The sequence below is a fragment of the Microcebus murinus genome, chromosome 3, assembly GCF_040939455.1.
Source record: "Microcebus murinus isolate Inina chromosome 3, M.murinus_Inina_mat1.0, whole genome shotgun sequence".
NCBI lineage: Eukaryota > Metazoa > Chordata > Mammalia > Primates > Cheirogaleidae > Microcebus > Microcebus murinus.
The window spans coordinates 18535310-18555690 of NC_134106.1; the positions used below are offsets into that span (position 1 = coordinate 18535310).

At 46.3% G+C, this 20381-nt stretch overlaps 1 protein-coding gene across 2 annotated transcripts in view; it reads left to right on the forward strand.

Annotated features, from left to right (window-relative positions):
* Positions 1-19971: 19971 nt before the first annotated feature.
* Positions 19972-20381, forward strand: part of KLHL29 (kelch like family member 29) — a 288515-nt gene continuing 288105 nt past the window's right edge. For both annotated transcript variants that reach the window (XM_012788076.2, XM_012788078.3), the window contains exon 1: positions 19972-20248. The gene's annotated coding sequence lies outside the window, so the exon portion shown is untranslated. The remainder of the gene's footprint in view (positions 20249-20381) is intronic.

Below are 20381 nucleotides of genomic sequence, written 5' to 3' on the forward strand. Positions count from 1 at the left end.
CAGGACCCGTACATGCGTGTATGCGCACGTGCTTGAAATTGATGCCTCGCAAAAACATACAGCGAAAGACCATGACACCTTGCAAGTTGGAGAACTGGTGTTATGGTAAACTGAGTGATCTGACTAAGAATGATAATACTTGGCACATTCATCTCAATTTTTAAATATTTATAGTTAATACTTACAAGTCATACTCAACAGAGCTTAACAATTTATTTTCGCCGGTGCTAAAGACACCAAAGCCCTCGCCAGCCGTCCGTTGGGTATGCCTCGGAAAGATGCAGGAGACACAGCTAAATGTGCGATGGCCTCAGGACATGTCCTGGAAACCACTTTTAAAAATAAATCTCTGGAGACTTTGCCTTCTGTCTGTGACAGAGTAGCTTGTGTCAGGTTAACCGTCCTGCAGAGAACAACTATAAAAGCTAAATATATTGCAGAAAACAGCTGTTAGGAGTCATCAGAGAGTAACGAAGGCAGCCAGGACTTTAGGGGCCAAGATCCCGGAGAGAAGGGAAATGCGGTGAGTAAATCTGAAATTTCCCTCACATTTTCCCCTCAGGGCATTTGCCAGTTCTCAAAGGGTGTCTTTGAGACGGGGTAAGAACACTGGGCCAGGATGGCAGCAGCCTTGCTAGTCTGGGCAGACAGAAATTAGAGTTCAAAGCCACCAAGGTGGCCAGAGAATAGGAGCCTTATCCTGGAGAAAGGGGCCATACAGAAGTGAGCCAGGCATTCCGCATATGATTGCCCCTCAGGGAATCTCCTGATTCCTAAACGTAGCATGGGATGGGCCAGAGACCAAGAAACTAGGCAGTGAAAGGCTTCCAAAGGGCTGGAAACCCAGTCAGAGTTTGAGCTGTCTCAAAGTGACAGGAAGGGAAAACACTGATGCTCAGAGCCTACCTGGGAGGAGAGACTTTGGTAAATAATCTAGATTTTCAGTTGAGACAACAGAAGGACTGTACACCACATATACACTAGGAGTAAGGACGAGCCAAAGACCATCCCTCACCAAACCTAAAATCTAGCCTCAAAAATATCTCACCCCTTGATTGGACCAAGGTGATCTGCCCCTTCTTTAACTGCCTGCTAGGAAAAAAAAAAAAAAAAGTGCACTATAAAGGAAGGCAACACCATCCAGAGCCACAAACGTGTTTCATTCACAACATCCAGTATTCGATCAGAACCTACCTGGCATTCCAGGAGACGTGAAATGAAACAAAGCTTTAAAATAAATAAATAGAAAGAGACTTTAGAAAGAGATGTACATGTGGCCCAGATACTATACTTATCAAAGACTATATTGATATTGTATTAATATTAATAAATATTTTCATCAAAAAAGAGGAAAAGATGGAGAATTGGCATCTATTTAAAAACAAACAAGGCCAAGCGCAGTGGCTCACACCTATAATCCTAGCACTCTGGGAGGCCGAGGCGGGCGGATCGCTCAAAGTCAGGAGTTCGAAACTAGCCTGAGCAAGAGTGAGACCCTGTCTCTACTATAAATAGAAAGAAATTAATTGGCCAACTATTATATATAGAGAAAAAATTAGCCGGGCATGGTGGCGCATGCCTGTAGTCCCAGCTACTCGGGAGGCTGAGGCAGCAGGATTGCTTGAGCCCAGGAATTTGAGGTTGCTGTGAGCTAGGCTGACGCCACGGCACTCACTCTAGCCTGGGCAACAAAGTGAGACTCTGTCTCAAAAAAATAAAAAAATATAAAAAGAAACACATAGGAATTCTAGAACTGAGAAAGTAATAATTAAAATTAAGAATTCAACAGATGAATTTAGCAGCAGAAGAAAGGATTAGTAAATTGGAAATTAGGTCAGTGGAAAAGTAACCAATTGAGACAGAGGAAAAAAAGATAAAACACACATAACGTTCATACAGAGATAAAGGGAGAGACAGAGGGAAAGGGAGAAAGGATAAGAAAGATGTGGGACGTGATAGAGAGAACCAGCATATATGGAGTTTGAATCCCAGAAGGTGAGAAGAGAGACAACGGGCAGAAGCGGTGTTTGAAGAGATAAAACCCAAGAATGACATCAATAGATAGATGCAAGGAGCTCCAGCAAAATTTGAACACACACACAAAAAAAAACAAAAACAAAGAAAACTATACAAAGCCACATTACAGTAAAGCTTCAAAAAAGCAAAGACAAGAGAAACATTTTAAAATAGCCAGAGGAGGAAAAAAAAGATATATCAAGGAGTAACAGTAAGACCTGCTCCACACAAACAAGAGAAGCCGGAAGACAACAGGAAAAAGCTACAATGCTGAAACAAAAGAACTGCTAGTCTAGAGTTCTACATTCAGTGCAAATACCCTTAAACATGAAGACAAAAAAATATTTTAAGCAAATGAAAACTAAGATCATGTGTTGTCAAGATAGACATACCAAAAGACATATTACTGTTAGAAGAACAGTAGTGCAGAAAGCAATAGAGAGTATGAGAAATAGTACATATGAGAATAAATCTAAATGAGTATAGTCTATTTAAAACAATAAAAAATAATAATATTTTGTAGGATTTCAAATAGATAGAGAAATACAATACATGACCAAAACAGCGTAACAGGAAAAGGAGAGTTGGGTAAGGAGAGTTAAAGTTTGGTAAAATCCCTGTAATGGTCAGGAAGTAGTAAAATTAATAATTGAAGGGTAGATTCTGCAGTCAAATGCTCTACCCTGAGCTACTCCCAGAAGGATAGATTCCGGTAAGACACAGGGTACGTCTCTAGCAGATTTTGGCAAACTATCACCATTGCTCAAACCAGGCCCAGAGCCTGTTTTATACAGTTTGAGAGCTAAGAACTGTTTTTACATTTTTAAATAGCGGGAGGAGGGGGAGGAAAAGTCTAAGACTGTAGGTGGCTCTTAAAGCCTAAAATATTTACTCTCTAACCAAGAAAAATTCACCAAGTCCTGCTCTAGAGTAACACTGAACAAATAATAAAAGAATGTATAACTAACAAATAGAGGGAGGAAATAGAATACTCAAAGCCCTTTATTAAAAGAAGGCAACAAAAGAGATAAAAGGGAACAAAAATGAGATAAAGCCAATAGAAAACAAAAATGATAATAGAATTAACACCAAAAATATCAAGAATTTATTAAATTTCAGTGGACTCGATCATCCAATTAAAATAAAAAGATTGTCAGACTGGAAAAACAAAACACAGCAATAGGACCTAAGTATATGTTGCTTGCAAGAGACAGACACAAAAAGGTTAAAAGTAAAAGGATATAAAACACTATGCCATGAAAACACTAACCAAAAGAAAGCTGGCTTAGCTATACTGATATCAGACAAAGCAAGACTGTAAGGCTGGAAGTATTCCCAGAGATAAAGAACAGCATTTCATAATAACAAAAAGTCAATTCAGCAGGAAGATTTGATAATCTGAAGTTTGTATGCACCTAAAAACAAAACCTAAAATGTGCAAAGCAAAAACCAACAGAACTAAAAGGAAAAACAAATCCATTATCAGAGTTGAAGATTTCAAAGACATCTTTCAGCAACAGATAGAATAAACTTTCAGACAATAAATCGGTAAAGGCAAAGACTTGACAACATGATAAACAAACATGACCTTAGTGACATACATACAACGCTGAGCCAAACAGCAGCAGGATTATATTCTTTTCAAGTGCACATGGAACACTTAATAAAATAAATCATATTCTGAGGCATAAGGTACATTTCAGTAAATTTCAAGGGATTGAAAGCATACAGAGTATGTCCTCTTACAAAAGTGAAAATATACTAGAAAGATCAATAGTAAATGCTTGCAAATCCAAATGTTTAAAAATTACTAAGTAACACTTCTAAATAACCTATATTTCAAAAAATAAATCAGAAATTAGAAATTTCAGTGAAAATAGAAAATATTTATCTCTTCAAACACTCAAGTAGGTTGCTCAAGTAGGTTGAATATGCCCACATTCATTGTATTGAATAATAATGAACTGAATAATAATGAACTGAATAATAATGAAGAACTCACGTGCTAAAACTTATAGAATACAGTTAAACTCTGATAACAGGAAAAATGTATACCCTTAAATGTGTATTTTAGGAGAAAAAGAAAAAAAGAATGACAAGAAATCAATGATCTAATGACCATTTCCAGGAGCTAGAAAATAATTAAGGCAAATAAATTAAAAGGAAAGAAATACTAAAAATATAGGCAAAAAATGAAATAAAAAATATAGAATAGAGAAAAAAAATCAACAGAGCCAAAAATTTGTTCTTTGAAAAACAAAATGTACAAATCCCTGGAAAGACTGATCCAGGAAAAAGGAGGAACAAACTACTAACAAATAATGAAAAAAAGGTGTCATCACTAAAATATCCTACAAGCATTAAAGGGGCAATGGGTTGATGTTATGAACAACTTTGTACCCCCAAATTTGACAATTTAGATGGAACAGAAAAATTCCTTTTACAAAACATACACAACTGGCAGATACTGACACAAGAGTTAGAAAGTCTTAATCATCTTATCCACTAACGCCAAATATCGAGTTCCTTGATTCCTCAATTCTACTCCAATAGAAAAGCCTACCTAGATGTACCAAATGTACATTAGGATGTTCGCAAGGACACTGTTCCTAATAGATTAAAAACTGGAAGTTACCCAGATGTCCGTCAATAGTAAAAAAAAAAAGCTAAATGTATCATGGTATAGTCACAGAAGGGAATACTATAGAACAATGTAAAAGCTGAACTGCTGCTTTAGGGAGCAACATGGATCACTTTCCAGACACTACTGTTGAGTGAAAAAAGTCAGATACAAAAAATACATCCTGGGTTATTCCATTCACGTGGCAGATATTGGTCACTTTGTGGAGGTGACGACTAGGAGAGGCATAAGGGGGACCTTGGGGATGTGGGCAATATTCTCTGTCCTCAACTAAGCTGTTCACTATGTAAAAATTTATCTGGCTATACCTTTAAAATCATGCATCTTAATGAGTGTATAGCTCCAAATTTTTTTAACATACAAATAAATATTAAATAAGTCTCTTGTGCAAGTTTGTTTCTGGATGTCTGTCTCTTACTCATAAAAGCAAATGGCAGCATGATATTTATTCCTTCATACCCTTATGAATAGAACTAGGGAGCATTTTGAGAGCTTCCAACCCAGGACCATGTTTTTTCCAATACCTTGATTGGAAGAATGGTTCCCCTCCTGCTTGGGAAGGAATGATTCTCTGTATCTGATGGACCTACAGCATGAGGACAGAGTGTGGGATTAGGAAGAAGGGGGTTTGACCACGGCCAATAAGCCCATGGAAGCAGTGGCGTACCCAACAGTGGAGCTAGCGCCAGACTCTGAACTCTCTGACTGTTGGAAAACCATCCTCGCATCCATTATTCAGTGTGTTCTTCACCCCTGAGGAGTTGGATGGCTGAATGGTGCTTTTCATGCTGGAGGGTTGGCCATTTTTGCAAAAGCATGGAACTGGGGAACATTGCACCACCCAAGTCCTTCCCCCAAACAGTGAATTCTAGAGAGGAAAGAGAAGCTGACCAGATATAAATAAATTAGAAAGATAAAAAAGTAAAGCTGTTTTTGCCATGGTAACTAAGGTTTGCCCATACCTAGATTTACTCCGTTGACTAAAGTGGTTTTGTGGGTGTAAGTGATTTTTTTGAAGAGCAAATTAAAAAGACTTTTTATATGTCCCAATAGACAACAACATAGTATTAGCTAATGGCACTTGTCATCTCTAAAATAATTACTTATGTAACAATCTGTTTATTAATGAAGTGATCTGCAAAATAATGACTTTTTTTGAGATTTCAGGCACAGAGATTCTCCCTTCTGTTGCATTTTGCTTTGTTTTGCAAAAGTATACCATGAAGTAACTCAAAATTTGCTGACAGATTTTCTTAAGTACAACAGTTTCAGAAATGCATGCTCAAGTAGGTTGAATATGCCCACATTCATTGTATTGTGCCCTTAAATTATTCTGTCTGGTAATGGAAATGTTCTAAAATTGGTTGTGGTGATGGTTGCACACCTCTATAAATTTACTAAAATTCACTGAGTTACATATATAAAATGGCTTAATTTTATGGTATATGAGTTATAAGTCAATAAAGCTGTTTTTTTTAAAAAGAAATAAATTGAATATTTAAAAAAATTATTTCCTTTGTTTCCCCATGTTGTCACAGAAATGCTGAGTGTTGAGAAGAGAGTTTTCCAGGGAACAATGCAATCACACAAAAGCTAATTAGACCCAAGTATGAGAAAAGAAGATTCAAGAGTCCTAGTGGACCACAAGCTGAACAATGAACACAAGTCAGCAGCAGAATATTATTTTCAAGAAATCAAGTCGCCCTCTGGGACATGTTAAAAGCAGCATTGCTCACACCTTAACATCAGAGTTCTGGCACGAAAATGGAGTCTGGGTACTCCCAAACTCAGTACTGCCTCACTTATTACTTGTTACTCTTGCTACTTCCTGCCATCTTCACTAATTATCACCTTATCCAGTCCTTATGTTGTCTGTGTAAAGGTTAGTATCTACAGGCATGTCACTTGACCTTTCCCAGAAGAGGAATTGCATTGTATTCTTCCTTGTACCCAGGGTCAGTGAAAATCTGGCACAAAATAGGTGCTCAGTAAGGGCAGTTTCTCTCCTTCCTAGCCCCATGCCTGGCAAAAAGAAAGTATTCAAAATGTTAGTTTTCTTCCTTTCTAGAATCTAGGTGCTGCAGCAATACCAACCCTATAGCAAAGACTTGATAACAGCTGCACTGCTGCGTGAGCCACCCAGAAACCACCAGCTCAGGAGGGCCAGCGTGGTTGAATGGGATCTGAGCCCAGCGGACAGGAGGCCCTTCCACTCCTCTGCAGCCACCCAGCCATGCCTGGCCGTCACAGTCAGTTCACGGTCCCACCCCCAGGAAAGCCATTCCTGCGCCCCCTGGGCTCTCTTGCACACTTGCTGGCTGCTGCCAAACACTTCCTGATATCACCGCGATCCTTCCATGTGTGCTCCAGGCCCCCCGCCAGCCAGGCTTGCGCAGCCCACATCTGGCTCAGCTCGGATAGGCCCAGGGCCCAGCCCGGCACAGTCGGGCACAGGGAGAACTGGGCTACCGGGGAAAGGGCAGATGATGTTGATTGACACTCTGTGGTCCCCCCACCCCTCGTCCTGGCTTTGCACTGGGGCAAACAAGGCTGCAGATGTCCAGACGCGGGAAGAAATGCTCAGCACAGAGGCCCCAACGGGAGACTTGCTCACTGCCCACCTCCAGTTTCCAGGGCGAGAGGGGGGAACTTCAGCCAGACACTGCACCTCTATATCTGCCCGGGGCCTAGAGACCATCGCCACAGAGCTGCTCCTGCTGCTTTGCAGAATCACTAGGTTTTTAACCTGCATTTCGGGAATATTTTTACACTCTCCCTGACAACTCTGTTACTTTGGGTTAAAAACAAACTTTAGCAGCTGTGTAACCTTTAGTCTACAAAGATTGTCAGATCTGAATTCAGAAAATAACACTGTTTCAAACTCCTGTAGCTGAGAAGGCCCAAGGTGACAAAATCCAGGAGGGGAAGAAGCTGTTAGCTGAGGATGCTAAGGAGACGGCTCGGGAGGCTGGTTAAATTCAATGCTAGCCAGGGCTGCCTGACTTACGTAACATCCTGGGAAAACAAGCTGCAATAATGTCACCACTACATTAACACCACTAAAGAAATGCAATTATTGGTGTTTAGAGTTACACATGCTAATAATAATATTATTAATAATAACACACGCAGGACAGCATCAGAGGGCCTGGCTTTGACAGTCAGAACTGGGTTCGAATCCTGCCACACTGTGTCATGGCGACGCTGTGGGTTTGCTTCACTTCTGTACGGCTCTGTCTCTCCATTTATCGAGTGGACGTGACGTTCAACTCTTCACGTTGGTGAGGGATTAAAGAGGGAAGACATAAAGGGTTCGTGGTAGACAGAATAACGGCGCCCCCCCCCCAAGATGCTGTCTTCTTAATTCCCACAAGCTGCGAGTACGTTACCTCATGTGGCAAAAGGAACTTTACAGATGGGGTTAAGGGCCTTCACGTGGGGAGAGGAGCCTGTATTGCCCAGGTGGACCCAGTAGAACCCCAAGCGGCCCTCTGAGAAGGAGGCAGGCAGTTCCGAGTCAGAGATGGCAATACAGAAGCAGAGGCCAGAGAAAGATTTGGAGACACTTTGCTGCTGGCCTTGAAGACAGAAGAAGGGGCCGAGACCCAAGGGTGCGGGCAACCTCTGGAAGACAGAAAGGCAAGGGCAAGCACGCCCCCCTAGAGCCTCCCGAAGGAACATGGCCCTGCAGACGCCTTGATTCTGGACTTCGGCCCCCAGAAATGTAAGGCGATACGTTTGTATTGTTGTAAGCCACTGATTTTGTAATGATTCATTGCAGAAACAAAAGGAAACCATGTGGGCTCCCAAGCCTACTTTAGAACAGTGCCCAGAACGTTCTAAGTTCTCATAAAACAGCACCCAGCACGCGTAGCTACTAATATCTGGAGGGACATTAACCATTTTTTGTGGCCAAACACCCATCAGATGCCTTCATCTCTTCCGTGGCATCCCTCCAACGGATCTCCTGCTCCCCACTCAGCCATCTCCATTGCCAGGTGCTTCCGGCCCTGAGTAGCCCCCTGTTTTAGACAGCTGTGAGTTGGCTGTAGCGAGTTCACACTCAGGTGGGCCTGACCTTTGCCCCTTAGGCCCTTCCCCCCAAACCTGGCACCTCTGAGACTGACACCCCTTCAGATACCTGCATCAGGTCTCAGCCCACCCCAGAGGCTTCGTGCCTAAACGCTCGGGTTTTCTTACCATCAGACTGACCTTTTTTAGTTCCTTAAAGATTTCTCGAATGACAGGATTCTTTGTTCCTTCCCCGCGACATGTTGGTCATCCTCCTCTGGACGCGCTCAGGCATCCCGCAAAAGGGAACCCACAAGCAAGTGCCACATTCCCCGTGCAGGATGACCCCCGCAGGGAACTCAGCACCTCTGTGATGCTGCCCTCGGTCCAGCCCAAGACCACACTGGGCTTTGAGCAGCTGAACAGCCCGCCGCCTGGTGCCACGTCACTGCCCGCTGCAATTCTTGTCCTTCCCTCTCCAGCAGCAGCTTTTGTGTCTCAGCCCTGAACTCATGAAGGGACTGTTTGGACTTGGGCGCCTGACCCCACTGCTTCTCTGCTTCATCTCCTATCATTACACTTAGCTCAGCACCGCCGTCTGTTCTCTGGACCCTGTTGTGTCAACCAAAGCATTCTCCGCATGTCACCTCACAATGTGTTAAGTATTAACTAAGTCATCCATGTCTGTCTGCACGCTAATAAAAATATCCAGCGGGACAACTGTGGCCTTTAACTAGAAATTTACTTCCACGATGACATTGACCAGCATCTTAGGGAACGGCCATAACACAGTTCCAAATCCACCTACTTGGCTTACTGGTCTGCACTTGAAATTGCTTCATCGCGTGCACAAATTTATCATGAGATTCCTTGACAGATACCCAGCCGAGGTGTGCTTTGTCTCCACCACAGCTAACGCAATTCCCTGACATAATAATCTAGCAAGCCTACCACAAAGCTGGGAATACAGGTACCTTGTTGTGGCATGTTCTTAAAGAAGCCGCACAGGCTTCTAGAGAGTTCTGCACCATTTTTCACATGCTCACAAATCAGCCTTAACTAATCTGATGGGGGAACTTAATGAGGATGGATGGGATATCCCCACTTTTGTAGTGTGCAGAATCCTTCCCTCTCTTTGCTAATCGGAGCTGTATTTTGCCATCTCCAGCGTTCCAATTTCTTTCACAGTCTCCATGTTCTGTAAAGATTATCAGCAGAAGCTTTGCAGCTTCAGTGGCGAGTTCTCTCTACTCCCTGGGGTGTAATTTGTCCTGGCCAAGAGACTTGAGCTCATTTACAGCAGCTTGGTGCTGTTAGAATCTCTTTACTCATCTGGAGCTTCAATTTTCTCTTACCAAAGTTTTCTTTTTCTTTTTAGTCAGTGGATTTTGCTCCTTGCCAAAGAAGAAGGGGGCAAAATTCTGCTCTCTTGCTGTCATTCTAAAATGCAAATGGTGCTCCTTGGTCCGCCTCAAACCTGTGAGCGGGTGGCTCCCCTTGGCGCCAGTGGTGATTCTCAAAGTCCCCTGGGGTACTTGTTAAAAAGGCAAATTCTCCAAATCTCCTCTCAGAGGCTGTCAATTGCTGTATTAGCTAGGCTAAGACTAGCTGTTAAATCCAAAAATGTACGGCGTCCCAAACATGACAGAATGTATTTCTCGTTCTCATAAAGCCCAAACACGGGCGTTCCACATCGGAGGGTGGCCATCTCCAAATAAAGATTCAGGGACCCAGGGTTTCCTCAATTTTGTCGCTCTGGCATTTTCAACATGGGGCTTCTGAGGTCCTTGTTCTTTTCTGCAGCAGCTCAGAGAGGAGGAAAAGAGCGTGGAGAAGGTGCAGAGCAGGTTTCAACAGGTCAGGTCTGGAAATGGCCAGCATTACTTCCCTGCACGCCACATTGGCTAGAGCCCAGTCACGTGGGCGCACCTTACAGCGAAGGATCAAGGAAATATTGTCTGACTACAAGGATGCTGGGACATGCAGTCTCGCTGCAAAGGGCCCTGGGAAATGTAGTCGAGCCCAGGGAGAAGAGATGGTTATGGTGAACAATCTGCCAATACGGGCATGAGGTTAGAAACCCACATTTTCACAAGCCTCCCAGGAGATTCTGATGTAGGACCCCACTTTGAGCAACATGGCCCTGTTCACACCCAGTGCAGGCACCCAAGGCCCTTTGTGAAATGGGCTCCAGGCTCTCCCTAACCCTGTCTGCACCTCCACCTTGCCGTAATCATATAACACACTAGCAGCTTCTCAGCCTGCCAGACTGGGTCACACCTCAGTGTTGGGTGGCTCTTGTTCTCACTGCCCTTTCTCCTTTTGTTCACTTGGCAAATTCCTGCTCATCCTTAACAACTCACGTCAAGTGTAATCTCTTCTGTAAAGCCTTCCCTGACCCACCTGCCCCCAGGTAGCACTGCATAGCCTTTCCTAATGTCCCTTTTCCACCTGGACTGAATCTCATTATGGTGTTGATCATGCTGAATGGCATTTGTTTATGTGTTTGCCTTCCCATTAGACAGGGAGATCCTTGAGGGCAGTGATCTTTTCTTAATTATCTTTGTATCTTCCACACCTGGCACCTTGCCTGGTACATTCATGGCACTTGGTAAAAGTTGGCTCCAAGGAAACTCACGGATCAGTTCCTTTCTTGATTTTCTGCTCATGTCAAATAAGATAAGCTTTTTTGTTGTTCTTGTCCTTACAATTTTTCTGCCTTAATTAATTACCACGTCTGTGCACCTTCTCCCCTTTTGCCAGCTCTACTCAAAGGTGAGCTTCCCCAGCAACCACTCTGGCTTCATCAGCACCCAGTCCCACCTCGCTCTTTGTCTTCATGAGCATTGGCAATCCCACATTTAGAATTCTACCAAGAAGAGTCCTCCCACCTGCTGGAGCCATCTGCCCTTTTGGAGTTTCATGTCCCCTGATTTCTTGGGGACTTTCAGAAGCCTGAATTCCTGAGATCCTGGAAATGTACCCTGCCATACGCATTCTTCCACTTTCTAGAAATCATGGAATCCAAGATGATGGCTGAGGCAGCCAGCCTCCAAGATGGTGTCCAGTGATCTCCACCTCCAGGGAGTCACAGCCTGTGTCCCCTCTCACAGGAACCAGGGTTGGTCTAGTGGTCGGTCCAAGATTGGTCTTGCTCTCTCACTCTCTCTCAACACTTGCTGCTCAAGTGGAAACCAGCCGCCATGTCTTGAGGTAGCCCTATAAAGAGAACTGCATGGCAAAGAACCGAGGCCTCCAGCTAACAGCCATGTGAGCTTGGCAGCTAATCTGCTAGCCCCAGTAGAGCCTTGAGATGACTGTGGCCCCAGCTGATGTCTGACTGCAACCTTGTGAGAAACCCTGAGCCAGAACCCCCTACCTCTGATGCTCCTGGATTCCTGACCCTCAGATACCGTGTGAAATATAAATATTTGTTGTTTTAAGCTGCTAAACTTCAGGGAAATTTGTTATGCAGCAATAGCTAACCAATATACTGGGCTCCTTTCATTCATTCTAATCTTATCTTCCAGTCTCCTTTAGGTCAGACGTCAGTGGCATGGCAGATGCAACCGTGAGCCATGAATGCCCAGAGCTCACCAGTGCAAGGCACTGTCCAACTTCCATTCCGGATTTGAGACGTGTGTCTGGAATGAGCCGGCTGTATCTTCCATTGAGGCAAGTGGGTCATATCAGACTCCCTAGTAATAATAGAGCATCTTCCCTTCCCTCCAAGTGTCTGCATCAAAATTGTTATACTCAGGATTCATTAATTTTCACATGTTCAGTGGGAAAGAATATAAGAAACAATTTGAAATTTAAAAAAAGAAAGATAATACTTTTAAAGAGTGTCTGTTACATAGTAAGTGCTAAACTAATATCTGTTATTATTGACATTTTCATAATTAGTACATGATTATTTCATACACTGTCACCTCAACTAATAATTTTGTTGCTTTTGAACAAAACATGCATATCAACGTCCACATATGAATCTTGATTATATGTAAAAAAAGTAAAAACAGTCTTGATTATAATGATTAGGGTCATATCTGCACGCTTTTTAAATCATAAATTTAGTTTAACTGGATTTACCTGTAGATTGGAATAGAAATTCCAAATCTAAGATTTCAAATATTGTTCTGACTCTTTCCAAACCCTTCTTTCCAAGCTTTTCTAAACCTTCCTATTCTAATATTTAAATTCTGGTAGTGTCTAGTGAAGTGTTACATTATCCAGAACTCCCTGGCTCATTTTGAAATTGTCTTGAAGTCATATCAACCTTACTGAGGGTTTATATTTTAACTAGAATATACCTGTTGCTTTCTAGGAAAATTCACAACCACCTAAAGGAAATGTGGCTTATTTGCAATATTTTCCTGAATCTGCAATAAATGAATCCACAAAGGATCAAAATGTTTTTATGATGAAAATTTTCTGGCAAATATTTTTTAAAGGTTTAAGACTAGTGAATCATGTCAACATAACAGGCCTATGGCATTATACTTTTCCACATTTAGCACTTATTGCCAAAAGTCTAGAGGAGAAAACTTTTATCTCAACAATACTACATTCTTCCATTTATAATAGTCTCTGATTGTTAAGCTATTTCTATTCAAAACGTTTTATAACCTGATTAAAAAAAAAAACATGCCTGCCTTTATACAATCAGGTAACCCAGCACATTTGTACTTTTTTTCCATAGAACCTAATGTGCAACCCATACATGGTGAGTGTTTGAGGTCTCTACCCACATCTCCTGTCTGTTCTGCCTCATTCCTAAAGGTGACCCGTAAGTTACTCAAGATCTCTTGAAGTAGGTAGGTGATAAATCTTAAATAAATGAAAATAAATTAATGTGGTTTGGGCCAGTTGTATATGAATGGAATTTCTAGTAAATCAGCCACAGATTAAGTATCTAAGGGAATAGCTTCACTTAATGGAAGTCCATGCATCCTTTTTTGGTGCAAACTAGAAAATCCTCTGTTTTATAATTATGGATTTTTCTTATATCATATTTTCTTAAAGCAAGGTGCACCTGGACCAGATGGTGGCTTTTATCATAGACTTGGGGCTATTTTAAGACCCTCAGTAAGTATTCAGCAGGTACCTCAAGTTCACGAGCTATTGCTTTTTAGTGGCTTGTTAAGTAATCACTTCCCTCCCTAGAAGTGGAGCCACAGGACGACGTTGTTGATGTTCATGTTTCCACTGGGCATGGCCTCACAAATTCTTCCTCCCAGACCCCTCTGCACAGAAAGCATGTGCAGCTTCACAAATTCTGGTGGGCATGAACGTGAAGATGAAACACAGGGTTACATCTTCCAAAGGACCCAAAATAGCTGAACCCATTAGATGCTGCAAACCGAGGTTTATTGCGAACTCTGAGGTTTCATAAAGCTTGACTCCCAACAATTCCATCTTCGGGGAGAATGGAGAATTTGTTCCCTGGAAAGGCTGCCTTTTGCTTGGAACTTGACAGGCTACCTCGGCTTAGCGGGCGTGGAGCTCAATAATAACTCCTGAGACAGAGCCCTGGACCTGGCCGTGTTCCTTAAACAGCTGATGAAAATGTGATTTGCTGCCAAAGGCTCTGAATTGTCAACCCTCTGCCTTCTGCTGTGCTCCCTCTGCAGCCCACATGCACTGTGACACACTCCCAGGCAGCCTGAGTCCCAGAAGAGGGCAGAGGACAGTAGAGAGCCCCCATCTTGGAGACGGTCAATGCGGAGCAGTCACCTGCCCTGGGTGCGTGGTTGGTCACTGGCCTTCCTCTGGCCCAACTGAGGGCTTCAAAACAACCACACTTATGACATAATCCTGGCCCTAACTACTGCCAAAAAATCCAGACAGAGATGAAAAACAGTGGCACCAATGGATTCTAGAGTTGAACAGGGGACAAGCAGAACCTTTACCTCTTTATTCTTAAAAACAGCTCAAAAATATGTTTATGCCAAGAGCTGTGAGGGCTCAATCTTCTCTCAAAAGTCTCCTGGATTTTATCCTTAATGAGCATGCTTCGATGAGTAAAAGAATCCTCTAAAATTCTAACTAAATTTTCCTCACGATCTATCCTACCAGTCACTTGGTTCTTATTTTTATACTCTGTCATAGAGAAACACTGGCCCCCTCTTAACCATTGAAAAAGCAGAGTGAAATTTTGGTCACTGTGAACAATTTAACAACCAATAAATATGTATTGAGCAACAATTCAATCCACCCCTCAGCCCCCCGTGAATGAGGAACCACATCATCAGTGGGGGGAGTAGAAGCCGCTCTCCTGAAACGCCCAAGCAGTGTCTGCTGTCAGTTTGGGAGTCAGAGCTGCCCAGGAAAATTGTTAGTGGGTCTGTCTAATTAGCACTCCTGCCACCTGCAAACAAGTGGTACTAAAAAAAGGTGCTGAATTCCTGCCATTGAAAATGCCAAAAAAAGACACCACTGGTTTCATTCTGACTCTTAGAATCTAGTATTTCACTGATTTGGACAAAGAAAGAAAATACACTTTCACCCAAAGGAAATGACTGTTAACAATGAGCTGGGTTTTAGAAACTGTTAGATAGTGATGAGTCTCCCCAGCCCAGGGATCCTACCTCCCCGCAACCTCTGGGCCCCCGATGTCCCCTTTGCCTGGTCCCCCTCTGCATCCCATGGAAACCTCACGGGAAGCCATGCAGACCAGCCTAGCTCTTACGGACTGGATCCCCTGACCCCACAACAGTTGGGGTCTTTTTCAACCACGACTGAGCACTAAGTTATATTTCTTAATAACAACCACTGTTACCTTAATCCTTGTCAAGAACAGGAGCCAAGTATTGTATTACGCTGCCTCGACCCCTTTAGGGGGAATAGGTGGGGTAAAAATGATTGGAGTGTAAACCACCTTATACTTTCCCTGTCTTCCTGATAGTTGCTGGCACAGAGCTGAGCACGAAGGAAGCTCTCAGTAAACGGCTGATTGAATGATTGGCATGTGCCTTTGTGACGCATCACAGAGCAGGGTGGCCACGGTGAAAAGTCAGCCTCTGTGACTTCTTCCTTCCTGCTTTAATCAACGCCGTGGGGTTGGAATGCTGGACACACAGTAGGTGCTAAATAGATTTCTATGGATTGATTAACCACTGGAGGGACAGCCGTATGCAGGATTTATTAATGCTTTTGATGCCAAATGGAGATGATGCATAATGAAAAAAAAAAAGAAGAAGACAGCAAACACAAAACCCTAACCAGCACAGAGGCTGGCAGCTGCTCTGTTTATACCCACTGTGCTCCTGGAAACAGCTGTCCTGTCAAACCCGAGGGTTTCTGATGAGGCTTCCCCTCTTCCAAGTGACCGGTGGGTGCAGTAATCAAAGGGAAGCTTGCCCCTCTTCTACGTCAGTCCTCTGTATTCTAAGACCAATCTCCAGTTCTATGTCCAGGACTGGCTGACAAAGGCAAAATCAGTATCCACTGTGTCTAATCCAAGGAGAAAGTGCTGGGCTAATGACAAAAGAAATTATATTTGTGTTGAGTGTGGTTAAAAGAACAGAGGCTTTGGCACCAACCAGGCTCAAATTCCAGCTCTGCCACTTACTTGCTATGTGACTGTAGGAGCTCACCTGTGCTCTGTGGGACTCAGTTTGGGGGGCTGCTAATATCAATTCCACAGGTTGCCAAGATGATTAACAAGGTATCACAGGTAGAGTTTAGTACAATGCCTGGTTGAGTAGACACTGAGTAAATGATCCTTTTGTTGCAGTCATTATTATAAACACAAGAAGGAGAGAAGTCCACCTTGGCCACAGTGGGTGTGTGTGGCACCCAGGGTGGTCCTGATGTTCCTTCTCTGGTGCCTCCCTAGATGACAGTAGTGGCCTTTCCTTGTCTGATTGCACAAATAATGGTCTATGCTCTGAACAGGGAATGGATGTTCTGGAGCTTTCCAGTCTACTTCCCTGTATACCGGGAGTCCATTCCTTCACAACCGGTCTACTGGGAGTATACACACTAGTCCTGATCCCAGAGCCCCGCTTGGGACTCAGCATGGGATGGTGGTGGTTGGCTTTTGGAGTGCACCCACTGAGCTTATCCGGTGCTAGCAGGAGAAATCTTTGACCAGCGAGGAAGAAGTTCCCATGCACCACACCCAGCAAGTCCCACAAACCATGCAGAGAGATCCATACCAACCATGGAGCACATCCCATGGACCACAGAGCAGGGCAGTGAATAACCCAGCAAAGACCCCAGACACTAGCAAGATCTATGCAGAGAGAAAGGATATCCCTCACACAACACAAATTCAGTTTATATCTCTAAGACCCTGGGTGCACTGGGACACTCACCGTGAACTATAGCACTCCAGGTGAAATGAAGCTCATTTGTAGAACAGAGCAGACCCTTTCTAAGTGGCATGTCCACACCAAACAGCTCCTGGATGGGCAGAGCACCAGTGAAGAGGAAGACCTTGGCATGTAACTCTAGAAATCTTTATTTGCATTCAGCCTCTGGCAATGAAAGGAGGGCGGGATGAGCAGAGGGTAGATAAGCCCACTGCGATTCTAATACACACAGCTTTTCTCATCCTCCCTGACAAGCTGGCACCCCTGGTGAGCTGTTATCCAACTCTAACCCTGAAGACTTTGCCAGGCTCCAGAACCAGCAGCCTTGGCATCACCATGGCCAAAGGAGATCCTCCTGAGGACTCAGCACAGCCCTTCTGCTCTGACAATGCCAGCAGGGACACTGGAAGAATCCTTTCACTTGCACCTAGAGAAGTAGCCAAGGAAGGTTTCTTGGAGTGCATGTTTTCTTCTTGCATTTGAGGACTGATCATTCAAAATTATCTGTAAGACACTGTGAGTGCCTCAAATTTTGAGAACTTAACCTATCGCAGACCCTGCGAACCTTGGCCACACTCCTATAATGCCTACAGCTGTCACACGGGATGTTGCTCCAGAGTGCAGCTGGGTGGATTCCTGCATGCTCCCAGCTGGTGGATCCATGCAGATCATCTCAGAGGACCGCTTCCTACATGCTGTCATTTCATGCTGTAGCATGAACGAAAGCTGACTCACACCTGTGGCTTTGTTCTCCTTCTCTCTGCGTTGAGTTGCTTGAGATATTACCTGTGTATCTATTTTAAATCCCAAGAAATCCCTCTTTTTCTATCTTACTATCTACATTGCTTTTCTATCACTGTTCATGTACAATTTTAAGAACTTAGTATTCAAGCCACAGCTATCCCTCACTTGCTTTCAGGTGTTGCTTTAGGACCCTTGAGCCTCTCCCCAGCTCCACCCTGCTCCCTTTGAGGCACCTCTGTCCCCTGTCTTATTGACACTCCAGTTTTCCTGGCTGTGCCATCCTCGAGAGTGGGTTCCTCCCTAAAGTGCTTTGCTGTGTCCCCTCCCCTGCGCCCCAGGTTCCACACACCAAAACTTCATTGGATGCATGTTTTCTTCCAGGAAATGCAGTTACTCTAACACCAATGGTCCCTCTCCTGGGTGTCCTCATTCCGTTTCACTGACAGTCTTCCTGCCACCCTCAGTAGATTATTATTATTTATTATTTATCAGCCACCACACTGTACTCTGCTTCCCACAAGATATTAAAGAAGACACAATCCCTGCACTGAGTCTACAGCCAAGGACAGCAGAGGTCTGGACCAGACATTGCAGGAGGGACCTGGGAGAAAGGGATTCACTGACAAAGTCCTGCTCTGCCCTGGCAGTTGGGGGCAGGACAGGCAAAGCCCTCCCCAGGCCAGCTGCTCCCAGTTCAGGCCCAGCAGCTTCCTACCTCACCTTCCACGCCCCTTCCCACTTTCCAGCCAGGCCCCAGGCCTCAGGCCTTTGCCTGGGGGAGTGGAGGGAGGCCCGGCCTCCGGGCCCTACCGGCCCAGGGTTGGGGGGCCGGGAGGGAGGATAAGGATGGGGCCCTCATGCCTTTACTTTCAGGCAGGGGTGGAGGGTTGGGGGAGCAGATATTGCCTCTGATACTCAAAACCAAGTTAGGTGGAGGTGGGAGGAAGAGAGGTCAGGTAATAAAATCCAGATCTGGAGAGTGAGCAGGGGAAGGGAAGACATGCTGAAGTGAAATGTTCTGGCATGAGGGAAAAGCCCTCAATGGGGGTCGCCACAGGCCGCCAGTCAAACCTTTCCTATGAGGGTTGAAGTTAGGATCTGTGTAGACAGCCTGTGGTAGAGCGAGAGGGGGTGAAACCGAGAAGTCAGGATAGACCGAGAGAGAGAGAGAGAGAGAGAGAGAGAGACAGAGAGAGAGAGAGAGAGAGAGCGCGTGCAAGCTGGCTAGGGGTGGGGGTGGGGGTGGGGGTGGGGGTGGGGGTGGGGGTGAGGGTGAGGGGCTCGGTGTAGACAGGAAAGGCTAGTGTGGCCCGAGTAGGGCTGTGTGGATCCCGGAGGGCCAGCGTGAACAGGGAAGTTCGTGCACACCGAGGAGAGGCAGGGCAGACTCAAAGAGGGCTTGGGGCGGCATGGCCAGCCCTGGTCCTCCAGATGTGGACAGTTCCTGCTCCTTCCCGCGGCTGCAGTGTCACAGCGAGGATGGAAACTGAAAGACGATTGGACTTTTCCTTCTCAAACTTTTCTGCCAGTTTCCTCAGGTGTTGAGAGCAGACGGGGAGTCGCGTCGGTCCCGGCCCCCCAACCCTGGGCCGGTAGGGCCCGGAGGCCGGGCCGAGCCGACCGGGCCACGCGCGCTGCGCGTCCGCCGGGCGCGGCGGTGGAGCCGGGCAAGCCGGGGGCCACCGCAGGGGCGGGGGCGGCGGCCGGCCGGCCGGACACTCACACCCTCTAGCTCGCCGCCCCGGCCCGGCGCGCGGCTGCAGGGGATCCCTCGGGCCCGGGGAGCAGCGCACGGTGCCCGGCCGGGGGGCCCCGCCTCCCCCGCCCGCCACCCCCGCCCACTCGGGCGCCCGTGATTGGCTCCGCCCGCCCCTGGCTGCGCGCCGAAGCCCGCCTCCCTCGCAGCTAAAGCAGACGGTACCCGGAGCGGAGCGAGCCAGAAGGGAGCATGGTCCCCGCGCCGCGGCCGCGCCAGCCCCCGCGCCGCCGCCGCCGTCCCCGCCACCGCGGATCTAGCCGCAGCTCCGGCCCCGGCCCCGGCTCCGCAGCGCCCGCCCGCAGCCCCGGCGCTCGCCGCGTCTGAGCGCAGCCCCCGCCCGGAGCCCGAGACCCGAGCCCGGAGCCAGCCCCAGCCCCGCGGCCGCCGCGGCTGCGGGGAGAGGGCGGGGGCGATGCTGCCGGAGCCGCCGCCGCCGCCGCCGCCTCGATGAGAGCCGCGCCGCACCGCGCATAGCCGCACAGGCTGACAAGCAGAAGGACTGACTTCCCTCTCCCCGGCATCCTCCCTGGGCTGCCGGGAGGCGGCGGCGGCGGAGGAGGAGGAGGAGGAAAAGGGGAAGAAGGCGCAGAGCAGGAACGCCAGGAGGTGGACCTGGATCCGTTTCTCCCGGCCAGGACCCGAGCGGCCCCAGCTACCGCCACCCGCCGGCGCCGTCCCCTATCCATCAGCCCTCCTGCGCCCACCCGCGACCCCGGGCTCTCTGCGCGTCGGGCCGGGGCCGGAGCGGCGCAGCCGGAGGTAAGAGCCGGGCCGGGCTAGGGCGCTTAGGATGCGGCGCCGGAGACCCAGGGTCCCGGCGGCTGCGCGGGGCTGGACCGGGCGTGGGAGCGGAGCCCGGAACCCAAACGCTGGGCTCGGCTCCCGCGGCGGC